Source organism: Lampris incognitus, chromosome 19, assembly GCF_029633865.1.
Source record: "Lampris incognitus isolate fLamInc1 chromosome 19, fLamInc1.hap2, whole genome shotgun sequence".
In the NCBI taxonomy this organism is placed as follows: Eukaryota; Metazoa; Chordata; class Actinopteri; order Lampriformes; family Lampridae; genus Lampris; species Lampris incognitus.
The window spans coordinates 22641776-22656547 of NC_079229.1; the positions used below are offsets into that span (position 1 = coordinate 22641776).

General features: G+C 41.8%; 1 long non-coding RNA gene across 2 annotated transcripts; it reads left to right on the forward strand.

Moving 5' to 3' along the window:
• The first annotated feature begins 9604 nt into the window (after nucleotides 1-9604).
• On the forward strand, nucleotides 9605-14185 carry LOC130130053 (uncharacterized). Of its 2 annotated transcripts, XR_008812094.1 has the most exons (4): nucleotides 10792-11270; nucleotides 11754-11863; nucleotides 13039-13156; nucleotides 13348-14185. It is a non-coding gene; the product is annotated as an uncharacterized LOC130130053 (long non-coding RNA). The 2 variants fall into 2 exon arrangements; XR_008812095.1 differs by lacking the exons at nucleotides 10792-11270; nucleotides 11754-11863 and adding an exon at nucleotides 9605-9850.
• The last annotated feature ends 587 nt before the right edge of the window (nucleotides 14186-14772 follow it).

Consider the following 14772-nt stretch of genomic DNA (forward strand, 5'->3'; position numbering starts at 1 on the left):
ACAATTTCGAACATTGACCACGGTCCAGCCATATACTAGGTTTGGACCTAGTCTTGTTAATCTTCCGTAGAGCTCAGATAAGATAAACCTGCAGTGCAGAACGTTTGTCTCCCCCTTCTGGCAGTGACGGTAATTATACAAACACTGTCAATCAATCAATCAATCAATCAATTGATCAATCAATCAATCAAGTTGCATTTTATATAGCACTTTTGACACATGCTTGGTTAAAAGTTACAAAAATACACATAAATTTCCACAGTTCCAAGACAATAATCCATTACTTAGGTAGCGTGAATGTAATAGCTACATAGCTTACTCCAAATGTTTTATGAATACCAACCTGTCCAAGAACAGTAACGTGCTTTGCAACGAGGAAAAGCTACACCAATAGTTATCCGTGTTGTCCTCGCTGTCAATCACTTTCTTTTTTTACTTTAATCCTCTGAACATCCAGGTTCTTGTTCCACGGCGCCGCACAACTGCCGCCATGGGCTATGCGTCACAAATTGTGGTCACTCACTCACACATGGATGACCTGAAAGGGGAGTTTCATAGGACACACTCGCAACTCGCATCAGGTGCGCCATGGGTCTGGACTGTTTCGTGCTTGTTTCTCTGGAGCATCAGAAACTACTCCATCGCTACTTCAGCTCAAGCAAAGCAATCACATCTATCATTTTTCCAAACAACTTTAGACCCAACTTCCGTGTGACGAAAGAGTTCACATGCCTCTGATCAGCCAACCCTAACTATAACCTTAACCAATCAGCCAGAGGCAGAGTTTGCTGGTTGACATAAAACGCATCACCTTTGATGCTCCAGTGCAGGAATGTTGCCCCAGACACCAGATTTAAAACTCCAGTATGCTGCGAAATACAGAGAGATTTACCTGGTGGTGATGGGCTTAATCAGCTTTGTGTGAACTCATTTGGCAAGGGCTTGAATGTCACAGATGTTCATTTATATGTAAAAGTCCCACACTCTAGCTTTAGGGCATCTTGAATTTTAAGGAAAGAGTGCCATGGCTCCTTTTGTTTCCTGTAATTAATTTAATTATCACCACAATGACCAAATGGCACTTTTTTGCTTTACCTTTTAAATAACTTTTTTGTCCATGACAAGAGCATTCCAAGTTGCATTGTCATGTTTCCATCCAACTTAGAATACATTTTTTAATAACTTATTTCTGATTTTTCCCTTTTTTTCTCCCAATTTAGTGGCCAATCGATCCCTATTTTAATTCAAGCACCCACCCTCGTACTGCATGCGTTCGCCAACTGCATCTCTCCGGCCGGCAGTCTCGAAGGAGACCGCCTCCCCACTTTCGTGACAAGGCAACTCCAGGCCGAACCACTGTTTTTTCCGACACACACAGAGACACATTCACGTGACGAACACAAGCCGACTCCGCCCCCCTCCCGAAGACAGCATTGCCAATGATTGCTGCTTCATCGAGTCCGGCCATAGTCGGATCTGACGAGACCGGGGCGCGAACCCCAGTCCCCAGTGGGCAACTGCATCGACACAAAGCCAATGCTTAGACCGCTACACCACCGCGGACTACAACTTAGAATAAATTTTAATATGCTAATTAAAATATCTGAAAAAATCATTTAAATTCAGAAGCAGTTCCATCAGATTTGCTTATGCAAATATAAGCCTACATCTCCTGCATCATATGTCCATACTTCAACAGATGGACAAGTTTTAATGCTCATTTGGCTCAGCTGATGACAATTAATGCTATCTGGAAACGAAGGCAAGGGATAGTGACAGAAATACACACTCTCGCTCTCTCGCTCTCTCTCTCACACACACACACACACACACACACACACACACACACACACACACACACACACTGAGTTCTTACTGTGAAGTTAAGATTAAAATACAGCTAATCATGTCAAGTCAATTGTATTTGTATAGCCCAATATCAGAAATTACAAAAAAATTCCCCTCATGGCAAATCATCAAATCAATCATGTGAGTAAATTCTGTTTCCATTTCATTTTTTATTAAGTAGATATGTTACCATTGCAGTTTATCACATTTCTTTTTATCAAATAATTTTATCCATCTCAAGCAAGCGTAAAAACCTTTATGCTAATCTTGGGGACTTTATTTGATATTTGCCATTTCCATCAAGTCTTTTTTATTTGAAATGACAAAATTCTCAAAAAACACTTGGATGGAAACTTGGTTATTTTTTAAATGTTTTTTTTTTGCAGAGTTATCATTCCTGTTACCTTCTCTCTTGCAGCTGTTGGCTGCGTAACAACATAGCTTTCTACGTCGGGGTGGTGGCCTACTTCTTGCTGATCTTTGCATTGAGTGTACTGGTCTTCATCGTGGTCCTGGTCCAGCTTGCTCGGATCAAGCGGCAGAACCCCCAGAACCAGTCCCCTCAGAGGGGGCTGATGACGGACCTGCGCAGCATCACTGGCCTGGTCATCCTGCTGGGCCTCACCTGGGGTTTTGCTCTGTTCGCCTGGGGGCCTTTCTACCTGCCTTTCATCTATCTCTTCTCCATATTCAATTCGCTACAGGGTGAGATTACATTTTACATTAACATTTACTCATTTGGCAGATGCTTTTATCCAAGGCAACTTACAAGAGTCAGCGGTTAACAGATAAATTTGAGTGTTACCAATTACATCATAAGGCATTACATAGTCATATCATAGTTGTGCTATATGAAGAAGTAGTAGTAGTAGTAGTAGTAGCAGCATATTTGCTACACGGTAATCCTAGTAGTTAGTAGTATGACATGCCATCACATCATACTATATAAGCTGGTAGTAGTAGTAGTATTAGTAGTTCATTTACTACATAGCAATCATAGTACTAGGAAGTAGTGGTAGTAGTACATTTGCTAGATTTCAAGATTCAAGAGATTCAAGAGTTGTATTTGTCATGTACACACAAGTACAAGTCCCGAGTGCAGTGAAATGAAAAAAGGTACAAGCGCCGAGATGTGCAAACAACAAAGTACAACAGGTACACACGCATTCCAATTTGCAATATACAGTTTACAATTTGCAATCAACAGTTAAGAACTCTCTGTAAAAAGAAAACAGACAGCACAATATATACTGTAAAATCACTTAGAAATAGAAATCTGAGGTATATGTACTGAAATATGAGGTATGTTTGTACATAATATGAGTTATGTGTAGTCAGTTACCTTACTGTGTGTGTGTGTGTTACATAGCAATCATATCATAGTGCTACATAATAATTATATCATAGTAGTATTATATTAAGTAGTAGTATCATATAGTCGTATGTCATCAATCACATGATAGTAGTACTATATAAAGTAGAAGTAGCAACATATTTGCTACACAGTAGTCATAACAGTTCTACATGAAGTAGGAATAGTAATATCATATTGGGAGTATATGTCATCACATACATCATAGTAGTCTTATATGAAGTAGTAGCCTCTCTGCCTTTGCCACTTCGCCACATGCCTCCTAAGATGGATACTTCACTCTGAGTCACATTAAGCAGGCATAGAACATGAGAATGAAATATGCATACTAACAAAAGTCTGTTTTCGTTTTCTGTGTGTGTCTCTTGCCCAGGTTTCTTCATTTTCTTGCTCCACTGCGCAGTCAAGGAGAATGTCCGCCGGCAATGGAGAACTCATCTCTGCTGTGGAAGACTGCGGTTGGCTGAAAACTCAGGTAGCCATGCTTTCTTTATGCCTCTGGCAGTTGTGAATTACAGAGTAGTCTACCCAGACAGCAGCATTCTTTTCAGCTAAAAAAACATATAAAAATCTGCCCAACATATTACTGGACAATATGGAACATGTAAACATTATTATCATCACGATAATCATAGGGAATTTTACATGATAATGATATATCACGATATCTGCTTACATATACAAAAATACCATATTTAAGAATCCAGTTGAGGTTCATCAAATTGAAATATTTGGAAATAGAAATTATAATATCTATCCAAAACTAGTATTCAAATAATATGCCCTAAAATAATACAGACCCCACTTCGTGACAAATTTTAGGTAAAATTATTTCCATCATCATTCATTTTAGACAGCAAAATTGTGTATCATGATATGACAAAATCCAAATTTCCATCCCAGTACAGAACCATTGAAAAACTAATGAATCATTGCCCAGTCCTAGTCTAATCAGATTATTATTTTCAGTTAGACAAACATGGGGAAATCTGCCTGACATTGCAATTTGTGTTCCAACTAATATGATTTTCCCATTCTCCTGCATGCCGCGCTGCAGAGTGGAGTCGGACGGCCACCCAGAATCCAAAGACACTTTTGGTGACCACCCAAATCAACTCCTCCCTGAACCCCTTCTCTCGGAGCTCTTCCATCATCAGTGAGGGCACCAGCAGCAGTGGTGCGTCCAATCATTTTAATGTGCAAAGTCTGAGCAATTAAATGTCATTAAGCAACGGGCACATCGCCTAAGATGTTCTTCTTTGTGTCCGTCCGCCACAGGCTCTGTGTTTGCAGACAGTGGGGTTTCGGACGGGTCCAACGGCGACGTCGTTCTCAACGAGATCCACAGACGTTACATGGCGGTGCAAAACGTGGCCTGATGACAGCGTTTAGTAGTTATAGTTGTACTTATACTGACATGATGTACTCTGAGTGGTACATTTAAGGGTTGAGAGACCTCTGATGGTCTCACAGAGAGAGAACTACAGCCAGTAGATGACAGCAGAGATTCAGAGCACCAGAAGAGAAAGGTGCATCCATGTCTTTTGCTTGTGTGTCAGGTCGATGGTCCTGATAGGAAAGACAAGAAGGCTCTTCACCCACTGGTCTTGTTAAAAGAGAGATGTGACTCTATACTGTGACTTTATACTGACAATTTAATACATCTAAGACTTTTTCTGCAGTGGTAAATATAGAGGTCTCTGACTAAAATGACACTTCTATTATTACAGCTGTGAAATCTGTGACTGTGGAAATACTTTATTTTCAAACTAAGAACAGTGACTGTACACATCAAATATAATACCTGCATTGTTTGCAGTCTAATGGATTTTTTTTTTACTAATAGAAATTACATGTCATTTGTGTGCCCTCATCTTGCAATACATTGTTCTTACTATTGTAGATAATATAGATTTATATGAAGGAATAACGGCATGTGATATATAACTCATCTGGACATGATCAAGTACAAAGCTTTGACATAAATGGCAGTTTCTGTTATTTTAATTCATTTTCTCTGCTTTAATGGACCAATTCTATGGAGGAGACCGCCATTTAGAATCAGTCCACCCTCCCCTTTGAGCACAGCATCACAAATCTTTGCTGTAATGGGGATGTAATACAACAGATGCAGCAGTCTTGGAGTTCACAGAAAGTTGAATCGGTTCATCTGGACACAACGTTTATTGAGAGAGAAACGTTTCATCACTCATCTAAATGACCTCTTCAGTCTCAACTGACTGCAAGTATCCACACCCATATAAACAATACCGTGGCCTAATCACCGAAAACAATCGGTTCCATATGCAAATTGCCATGAGCATTAACTGGCGTTTCAATACGTGAGATCAGAATGTTTGTAAACAAAGAGCGCCAAGCTACTTCCGGGTGGATTCTAGTAGCTGGGTAGTGCCTTGTAGCTAACGTACATAACGGTTAGATAGCACTAGTTGAACAGACAAATTCATTTTCAAAATGCCGAAAGCGTGCTGTGTGTGGGGCTGCAATGCCAAATGTACCCCGGCAAACAAGTTTTTAGGCTTTTTCCGTTTTCCAGCTGATAAATCTAAATCTACCCAGCGAAGTCTGTGGGTACAGAGGGTAAAACGGACGAAGAGCACCGCTAACGTTACAAAGGTAGTGACATTGCCAGGAGGACTTGCTTGTGCCGGACTGGGAGGAGGATGGAAACCATCCATTCATGACCGGCTTTATGGGAGACATTTTATTACAGGTAAGAATTAACATCGCTGCCGTTGTGTAGTGGGAGATTGTGTATCCGTTTCAGCCGCTAGCTAACGTTACGTTGCCGTTGTGTAGTGGGAGACTGGTGACACGAGGCTAGAGAGGCTATCCGTTTCATAGTTCGCCGGCTAGCTAGCTACGTTAACGTTACTAACTAGCTTTGTAATTGGAAGAGAGAATATATACAGTCTGTATACTTTCTTGAGAAATCAAACGTTTTTTATAGCTAGCTATATTTTCTGTTGATTTTAGCTCACGGTCAGTTTGTTGACCAAGACGGTCATCATGACAATCTTATAACAAGGCTAGGGTCAGTACGGTAGTCATGTTGACGGCGAGAGAGCCTACCCCCTCTCAGTAGCCCAGCTAGAGCAAGTGTTTTAACTAAATGCAATTTGTACTTAAAATAGTGTAACCGGTTATTTTCTTGCCCGGTGCGGGATTCGATAAGGTGTGTACTGCCCCACAAGGCGACATCACTAACCGCTTGGCTAAATGGTCAGACCCGTTAGCTAGAGGCTAACGTGTCTTATTAGTAGTTTACAGTCGTCACCCTCCCCAGAAGCGCGCCCTCGCGCTTTGTCATTCCGCGCTCCGAAGATACTTCTGAGGATCTGCACACTTCCGGATCCCACTGCTGCCACCAATGTAACCGGTTATTTTCTCGCCCGGTGCGGGATTCGATACGGGGAGTACTGCACCACAAGGCGACATCACTAACCGCTCGGCTAAAGCGTCGAATCCGTTAGATAGGGACTAACGTGTCATATTAGTAGTTTACAATAGGATAAATGTTGCATTACCTGGAAATTACCTTAGGAATAGTATTAACATCTGTAGTCCTGCAATTAAAGGACCAGGTTGGCGTAAAAACAAGTCTTTCTAAAAATTCCTCAATTTTCTGAGCTTGGCAAAACAAAAAGTCCCTAGCCCCTTCCTATGATTTATGATTTAAAAACGACGATTAAGCAAAATTTTTTAAAAATTCAAAGAAAATCACAGGAATGAGTAAGACTTTTTCAAAGAGACTTTTGCTCGGGAGATTATGCACAAAAACTGGTCGCCATTCATTTTTCCAAAACAGGAAGTATAATTTTTTCAATGTACTTCCTGTTTTGGAAAAAATAATGGCAACTAGTTTTTGTGCATAAATTCCCGAGCAAAAAGGTATTGGAGTAAGTCTCTATCTGGTTCCTGTGATTTATGAATTTTTAGCTTGTCATTTTTAAATCATAACAAAACTTAGGAAGGGGCTGGAGACTTACTTTTTGTTTTGCCAAGCTCAGAAAATTGAGGATTTTTTTTACAAATAACTTGTTTTTACGGCAACCTGGTCCTTTAATTGACAGAAAATGGGCCACTGTCTGAAAATGGGGGCGTATGCACTGATTAAGCAGTATTAAAAAGTGGTCTAAAATAAGTTTAAATTTGACGTTGAAAAGACGTCCAAAATGACCACATTTGGATTAGAATCAGCCCTTATATAGAGGTCCTGTGGATGTCAGAATTGGACGTCCAGAAGACGTCATAAAAACTCAGTCTGCACCCACCACGGACCAAAATTGGACGTTCAAAAATGACCTTTAAAAGACGTCGATTAGACGTCTAAATGTTTGCTGGGTCAGTTAGATGTTTATCTTTTTTATTATTATTATTATGCAGGTCGGCCAAGCCCTGACGATACCCACCCTGATTTTGCCCCATCCCAACATCTGGGACCCGAGTTGGCCAACTCCAGTTCCAAGAGAGCAGGAGATTCACAGGCTCGGTACGAACGAGCTGTAAAAAGAAGAGTCAAAGTAACGTAAATCCCCGATCGCGTCATTACTAATGAAAACAACATATAATATTGTAACTTGAATATATAAGAAGACACGCTGGTTCGCGGGTCTGACTCTTTAGTCGAGCGGTTAGCGATGTCTCCTGCGGTGCGGGCGATACGGGTTCGCTTCCCGGCCGTGGCAGCTCCTGTGGTTGCGTTGTCCCCCCGAATTCGTTACAATATTGTTCATGAAACACCCAGCTTTCTATAGCTAGGCCCACTACTTTATTTTTGTTTCAACAGAATTATTAATTAATTAGTCGCGAACACTTCCTTACCTTCTCATTCAGATAGGCGATCCAGAAATGTCCCAAATGTCGGTTAGGAGCAAAACGTCCAGAGGTGGACAAATGTCTCGAGAGATATGTCTCGAGACGGGACATAGGCATATTATGCCTCGAGACCGGTTTGAGCTGAATGTCCCACTGTTGGACTAGGCTCCAACACAAATAACGTTAGCTAGGCTAGAGAGCATAATCCAACAAACGTTTGTGTTGATGTTTACACACGTTATTCGCCGCAAGTTGAAGATAAAATGAACACAAAAGCAATAGTTTAATTTAATCTGCACTCAAGATTACTTTATTATGCTCTTTATTTCATACACACATGGGACGAACCTTACAGACCCCTTGCTACTGTGAACTACTAATAAGACACGTTAGTCCCTAGCTAACGGGTCTGACCCTTTAGCCGAGCGGTTAGTGATGTCGCCTTGTGGCGCAGCACACGCCGTATCGGATCCCGCACCGGGTAAGAAAATAACCGGTTACACTACAGACGCGTTTCGACTCTGCCTTCTGTGTTGTGTAAACGTTGCACTCCGCGAAGCAAAGGGAATCAGCGGAAGGTGAACTGATCTTTTGCTCATATCCCATTTTTTTCTAGCATGACCGTGATTATAATTTTCAGGATCACTTTGATGAGACCCAGTACGAAAGGAAACCGGATGGTCGAAAGCAACTCAAGCCAAGCGCTATCCCAACTGTCTTCGCCTTTAGTCGCGATAAAGGCGAAAAGCACCGCAGGTCATCTCGATAGAGAACTGCAACTTCTGTCGAGGAAACTTCACCAGCGGAAGTGATGCGAAGTAACCATACATATGCCCGGAACCAGAACAGTTCAGAGCCGGACGACGAGGTGGCGGATTTTGGGGGTGGAGGAGTTGGTAGGCAATATGGCGCCCGTGTAGCCGGTTGGCCAGACTAGTTTTTCCCCAAAAACTTTATTTACAATAAAGAGGTATACGATTGTCATAGAGAAAGGAAAAAAACCCCAACTTTGTACAGACCAAGGGAGTTCAAAGTCCACTCGGTTTAAGTCGTTCTAAGTTCATATAAAATGTACTTGCTTTAAGATATCGAAAATGTTTATAGCTTTTTTTGTTTTTCACCTTTTCAATGAAGGTGTCGTACTGCTTGAGTTAAACAACAAATCGATGAAAGCAGGATTTGGAGTCAGACCATTTAGATGTGTGGATGTGGAATTTACCAAGAATAATCAAAAGCTGAGTTATATAGTTAATATTGCAGTCCCTCCCATAAAACAAAATATAACATCACATCAAATTCAGTAATCCGTACATTAGTACCCATTTTTCCATTTATAGTCTTGCATATCAATCCAAAACAAATTTGAATGGGAACTGTGAAAACAAGTGAAATATAGTTTCCCTATGGATGGGGATGGGTGTCGACCCGCTCACGCTCCAGCGCCATATTTGTCTGCAGCTACCCATCAGTCTCCGGTGTGCAGACGCCATACTCCCTAAAAAAAGAAAGTCCCGTTTCCTTCCACACGAAAACATGGCGGCAGACTACAACCAGGCTAGACTATCACTGCTGAAGAACGTGTGTTTGTCATCCTTGGAGGACGACGACGACGAGGAGGACGAAGATGACTTATTGCTTCTTTTATATATCACCGGGCAGCAAAAAGGAAGAACAGACCACATGAGATGGTCTGTGCGTCCGCTGAATCAAAGAAGAGAGGAAGAGGCAGGGGGTTTAGACCGAGCGACCCCGAGTGGATGCAGCGTTAACCCGACCGAAGACTTGAAATCAGTAAGCGTGACTCGATTATATTATTTGCAATGAATAGACATGTGGGTACCCCCCCCCCCCCAGATATCGCATTCCCATCCTGGTTGTGGAGTGTGAAAGAGATTGGTACGTATCAGAGCTGCAGTTAACGTGGCAGGTTACACGCTTATGTTAAGTGACAAAAAGCTGACAAAAGAGAGCAAACAGTGCCTTGTAGTATAGTTTAACTCCAGTGCAGTATGGCTTGTTGAAGTTTGCATAAAGTGATTTGTGCAGTTTACTGGAATATACTAGCCTTTGTGTTTATGCCCGACCATTGTTTCACACTAGGACCCCCCCCTTTTTTTACATAGGTTTTGCACTTAGTAAGTATCCCGTACTTTCCGAGCGAGCGGTAACCAGTAAGGTTTGACTGAAAGGTACCACAATGTGTTTCTGTGAGACTACAAACCTTTATTGTTATGCGATGGAACATGATTCAAAAAGAAGACACGTGTTTCCCTGGCCTTCTGATGAATGGTTTCCTCTGGGGGCAAGAGGTAACGTCTGATTAAAAAGATATATTTCTCGCTCCTTTAAAGTTTGCGCCGTCCCAGTAGTGAGGCGAAGAAACCGAACTCTAGTTCCCACAACTCCCTGTGTTTTAAAGCCCCTTCCCCGAAGGTGGGCAAGGCGAAACGGGATGGATTTGCAAGGCGTTATTATGGATCCCACTGCTTTTCTGGGCAAGACTAGGAAGACCCGCCCCTACTCTATCTCTGATTGGCTAACCCTAACTCCACCCTAACCCTAACCTTAGCCAACCTAACCAACGGAGGCGACGAGTACTAGCCAATCAGAGGCAGAGTTCGCGGAAAACGGGTGCGAGTACTGGCCAATCAGAGACAGTGCCCAGAAAAGCAGTGGGTTTCATAATAACACATTTGCAAGTACTCCTCACTGCAGAACATTTGCCCCTGGGGGCGGGGTTGCCCTCCTACAATGTGTGTTTTCATTGGTTCAACGCTTGCCCCTGCGGCGAACCAACTCTGGATTTGTAAACATTGTTAGTCGGAGAGGTGAGAAGAACGACACGAGACGACGACAATAATAAATTGGCAAGAATCGTCGTCGCGTCGATAATGGCGCCGACGTCGTGCGTGGTTTGCGGATGCACATTTTATTCCGAACCGAACGGCGTTAGTTTCCACGTCATATCGCGGCGATACCCATAGCTTTGTAAGAGATGGCTTGAGGTAATCGATAATCCCGCGTTGGCAGTGGACACACCGGAGACGCATCCATTCTGGTGTGCAGCCAACACTTCCACCCCGAAGACTTGGAGCACCACTTAGCCGGTCAGCTGTTGGGGAAAGACAGCGGCGTGGGTGGTGGTGGTGGTGGCCAGAGACGCGTGGAAGGATCGACAACTTCTGGACCCCAGGAAATACACCGAACTGAGGTAAGAGTCAAAAGATGTTAAAACCATTGATTGTCTTATTTCTGGCTATGTGCGTGATGGCAAGATGACCATAGGCGTTCACGTTTTCTTACACTTTGGTAGCCACTAACCACGTCTATACTTTTTTTTTTGGTTGGGACACGATACGCAGTCTTAGCGCCGTCGTTTTGTGATGGATAATGTACTGTTGTGATAAACACTTCAACAACCGTAAATGGAGCATCTGCAAGGCTATATTGATCACTCATCATCTTAAGTAATCTCATTTTCTAGTGAATATTTGGCTTGTGATACTCAAAGCAGACCCTCTCTACATTACTCTAAGGGTCCACATTGAGTCGGGCAGGAACAATGAGCAACATGTCTGTATATTAGCCAGTCTACACTGTTATCTCTTTATTTTCCTCCTGTTATTGCAATAATAATCACTTCGTGAACTTTTTGACCATTCAGTTGCTTCACTTAGATTTGTTTTTTCTCTAGGTTATCGCCAGTGTGATTTCTTCCATTCCTCAATTCTCCACCATTCTGTGTTCACCTAAGTCAGCATCATCTGCCTCAGTGCCACCCTGGCTCATCGAGAGAGGCTATAAGTATGAACAGTTATTAGCCTGAGTCTTTGGCTCCCCTTGACTACGGCTTCCAACCAGACCCCAAATCAAATTCCAGCACTTCCTCTATCAGGGGCTCAAATAAGGGAAGGAGGCAGCAGGGCTGGCAAGAGCCAAAGGCTACAGTCTCTGAGTCAAAGGTGCTTGAGCTGATGAAGTTCTACCACACTTGTCTCAAAGTCATTGAGAAAAGAGAGTTGTCTTGCATGGGGTCTCAAATGAAAGTGAAATGGGAGTGTGAGTCAGGCCATGCTAGAACATGGACCTCGTGTACTGAAGTATGTGGAATACCACAGTCCAACCTGCACATTGCTGCTGCTTTTCTGTTGTTACCTTGTGGTATTCAGATTATTCTTGGAGACTCCCAGCCATTCCATATATTTGTCCATAGTCGGGCTAGTACACCTGATGCATTTAGTGAAAAACTCAGCAAGGCCTTGACTGATTGCATTATGTGTGCTAGTCTGAATATGAACAAATATGTAGAATGGCTGGGAGTCTCTAGGAATAGTTTGAATTCCACTGCTCAGTGGGGTGATGGAGACCTGTGTATTATTAGGGTCATTTTTGTAATTGCTCTTATGCATCGTTCTCCAGTTTCCCAACATTGTTATGGAAGTCTACCGACCTCAGAACTTTTTTTAATTCCACTCATGTTCAAATGTTTTCAAGATTGCACATGTTAGATCTCTCCTTTTGCTCTTGTATATGCCTTTGCGTGTATATCTTTTATTGACAACATTATTACTCTGTTCTTTTCAAATGAAGAATAAAAAAGTACATGTTTCCTAATAACATGGAAGTCAAGTTGATTATTTGTTTGGTTTTCTAAGCTATATGATTGTTCTTCCCATTTAGAGAACATTAATAATGATCTTAAGTAAATGCTGCAGATGTCTTATTTCATCTGGTGTAGGATATTTTCATGTATTAAAAAAGTATATAAAGCAGACGTGTCTGTAGGCAAGACGAAGCCCACAGAAGGCAGATTGTAGCAGGTGGTTTTGCAGCTTGTGTGACTTCATGATGTGAAAAGTCTTGATTTTTCTTGGCATAACTTCTTGTAACTTCAGTCCTTTGCCTTTCCATCATGAATGATGTCATTGAAAATATTCTGGTTAATGTATACATAAAACACTCTTCATCCCCTCATTTAGGCCGGCTCATCACAAACTTCTGCCCTTGTAAGGCATGTGGACTGCCAGACTGAACCTCCAAACAGAAGAGCGGTTGGCACACAGCTTTCCATGGGAAATCTGCACCATCACATTAAAGGTTTGTAGTCTCACAGAAATATATCTTCAGGAACTCTCTTGATTATTGTCAGAAGTGCATGCCAAACATTGCTACATTATTTTGAAATAGGGACCCTTGCAGTTTACAGACAGGAAAGCTGTGTTTTTTGATCATTTTGGCACAATATAGTCAGTCCATATATAATGGAATTCTACATGTTTGAATTAAAGGTACCCAGGCAATCTTGTCCTGTGAGGACTTTGAACTTGACAACACTGCTGGCCCCTTGATCGCCCCAGAACCTTTTCCGGCTAAGAGACCTCATCTACACATTAAGGAGGAAGAGGATGAGGAGCAGGAGGAGGGCAGTATAACAGTTACCATATGACTGACGGACACATGTTGTGACACTGGTAACTGCTTTGGTGTTTGACTACCGGGAATCCCAGAGATTCTTTCACCATGAAACAGAGTTGCCTTGCCAGTGCTGTTGTGGGAGGATCTTTCCCACCACCATCTCCTTGCTTGGGATGGGTTCACTTCCAAGTATCAGAGTTCCTACTCTAAACCAGACAGGGAGCAGTTGTCGGAATCGGAGCATCTTGGATCAGTGGGGACCAACTTTTTTTTCTTTTTTTTTAAAACTTTTTTTGTATATATCATGTCTGTAGACAAAAGTGCTTGGACACACTAGCATTCATATTTTTACCGGAATGACTGAGTTCTACTGAGAGATGTGCAATGTTGGCAGATTTATGAATGCTCTATTATGTGGCCTTCAGCCTAGTCTCTCATTTTAAACTTGAATAGAACCTGAGTTTGTGTTGATGGTTGTATATGATGGTACAGGTCTTATGTTTGTTTAAATGCACCAGCTGTGGAAAGTACCTGAAGGATGTTTGTATTCATGTAAAAATAAATATTTTCAGTATAAATATCGTGCTTGTTGAACTCTTGTTACAGCCTTATCTGGAGAAGCCTAAAGTTAGTTTGTCATGTTTGTCATGAAGTACCATGTACATAAATTCAAACGCAGTGAAATGTGTGTGCCCTGGAGCTCTCGGCCACAAAAACAACAGTAAATATGACGATTGTAAAAGAACAGGCATTAACATGTGACACTATTGCTTGGGTAGCGTTTATCAGATGAAAGATTTATTTATAAAAAATCATTTGTATTAAAAGACAAATCACAATGTCTTGCTATCCATAATTGCTCAGCATCATGAATACATATTTATTTTGAGGTTGAAATCTGGTGGCTGCAGTGAGGTGAAACTAATGCAGACCTCATTGCCCATCAAGCTCTAGCCACAAGACAACTGCAGGAACTTCCAACGGATGGACATGCGAAAGGTCTATAAATGTGGTTTTATTTTAGGATTCAGATATTGTTTGGCCTCATTTGCCTATAAATGGGCATCTTGGGCTACATATATATAAAACACTATATGGATGTAAAATAAAAGCCCAAGTATGCTACGTATTTCAGTTCACCAAAAAAAAATATATTAGAGTTACAGTACTGTGTTAAGGCATCACTATGAAACTTACAGGACATTACATAATACAACATATTGTAGCGAATTAGGGGATGCCAGGCCATCACAGGACACACACACATTCACACCTACGAACAATCTAGTGCGGCCGGT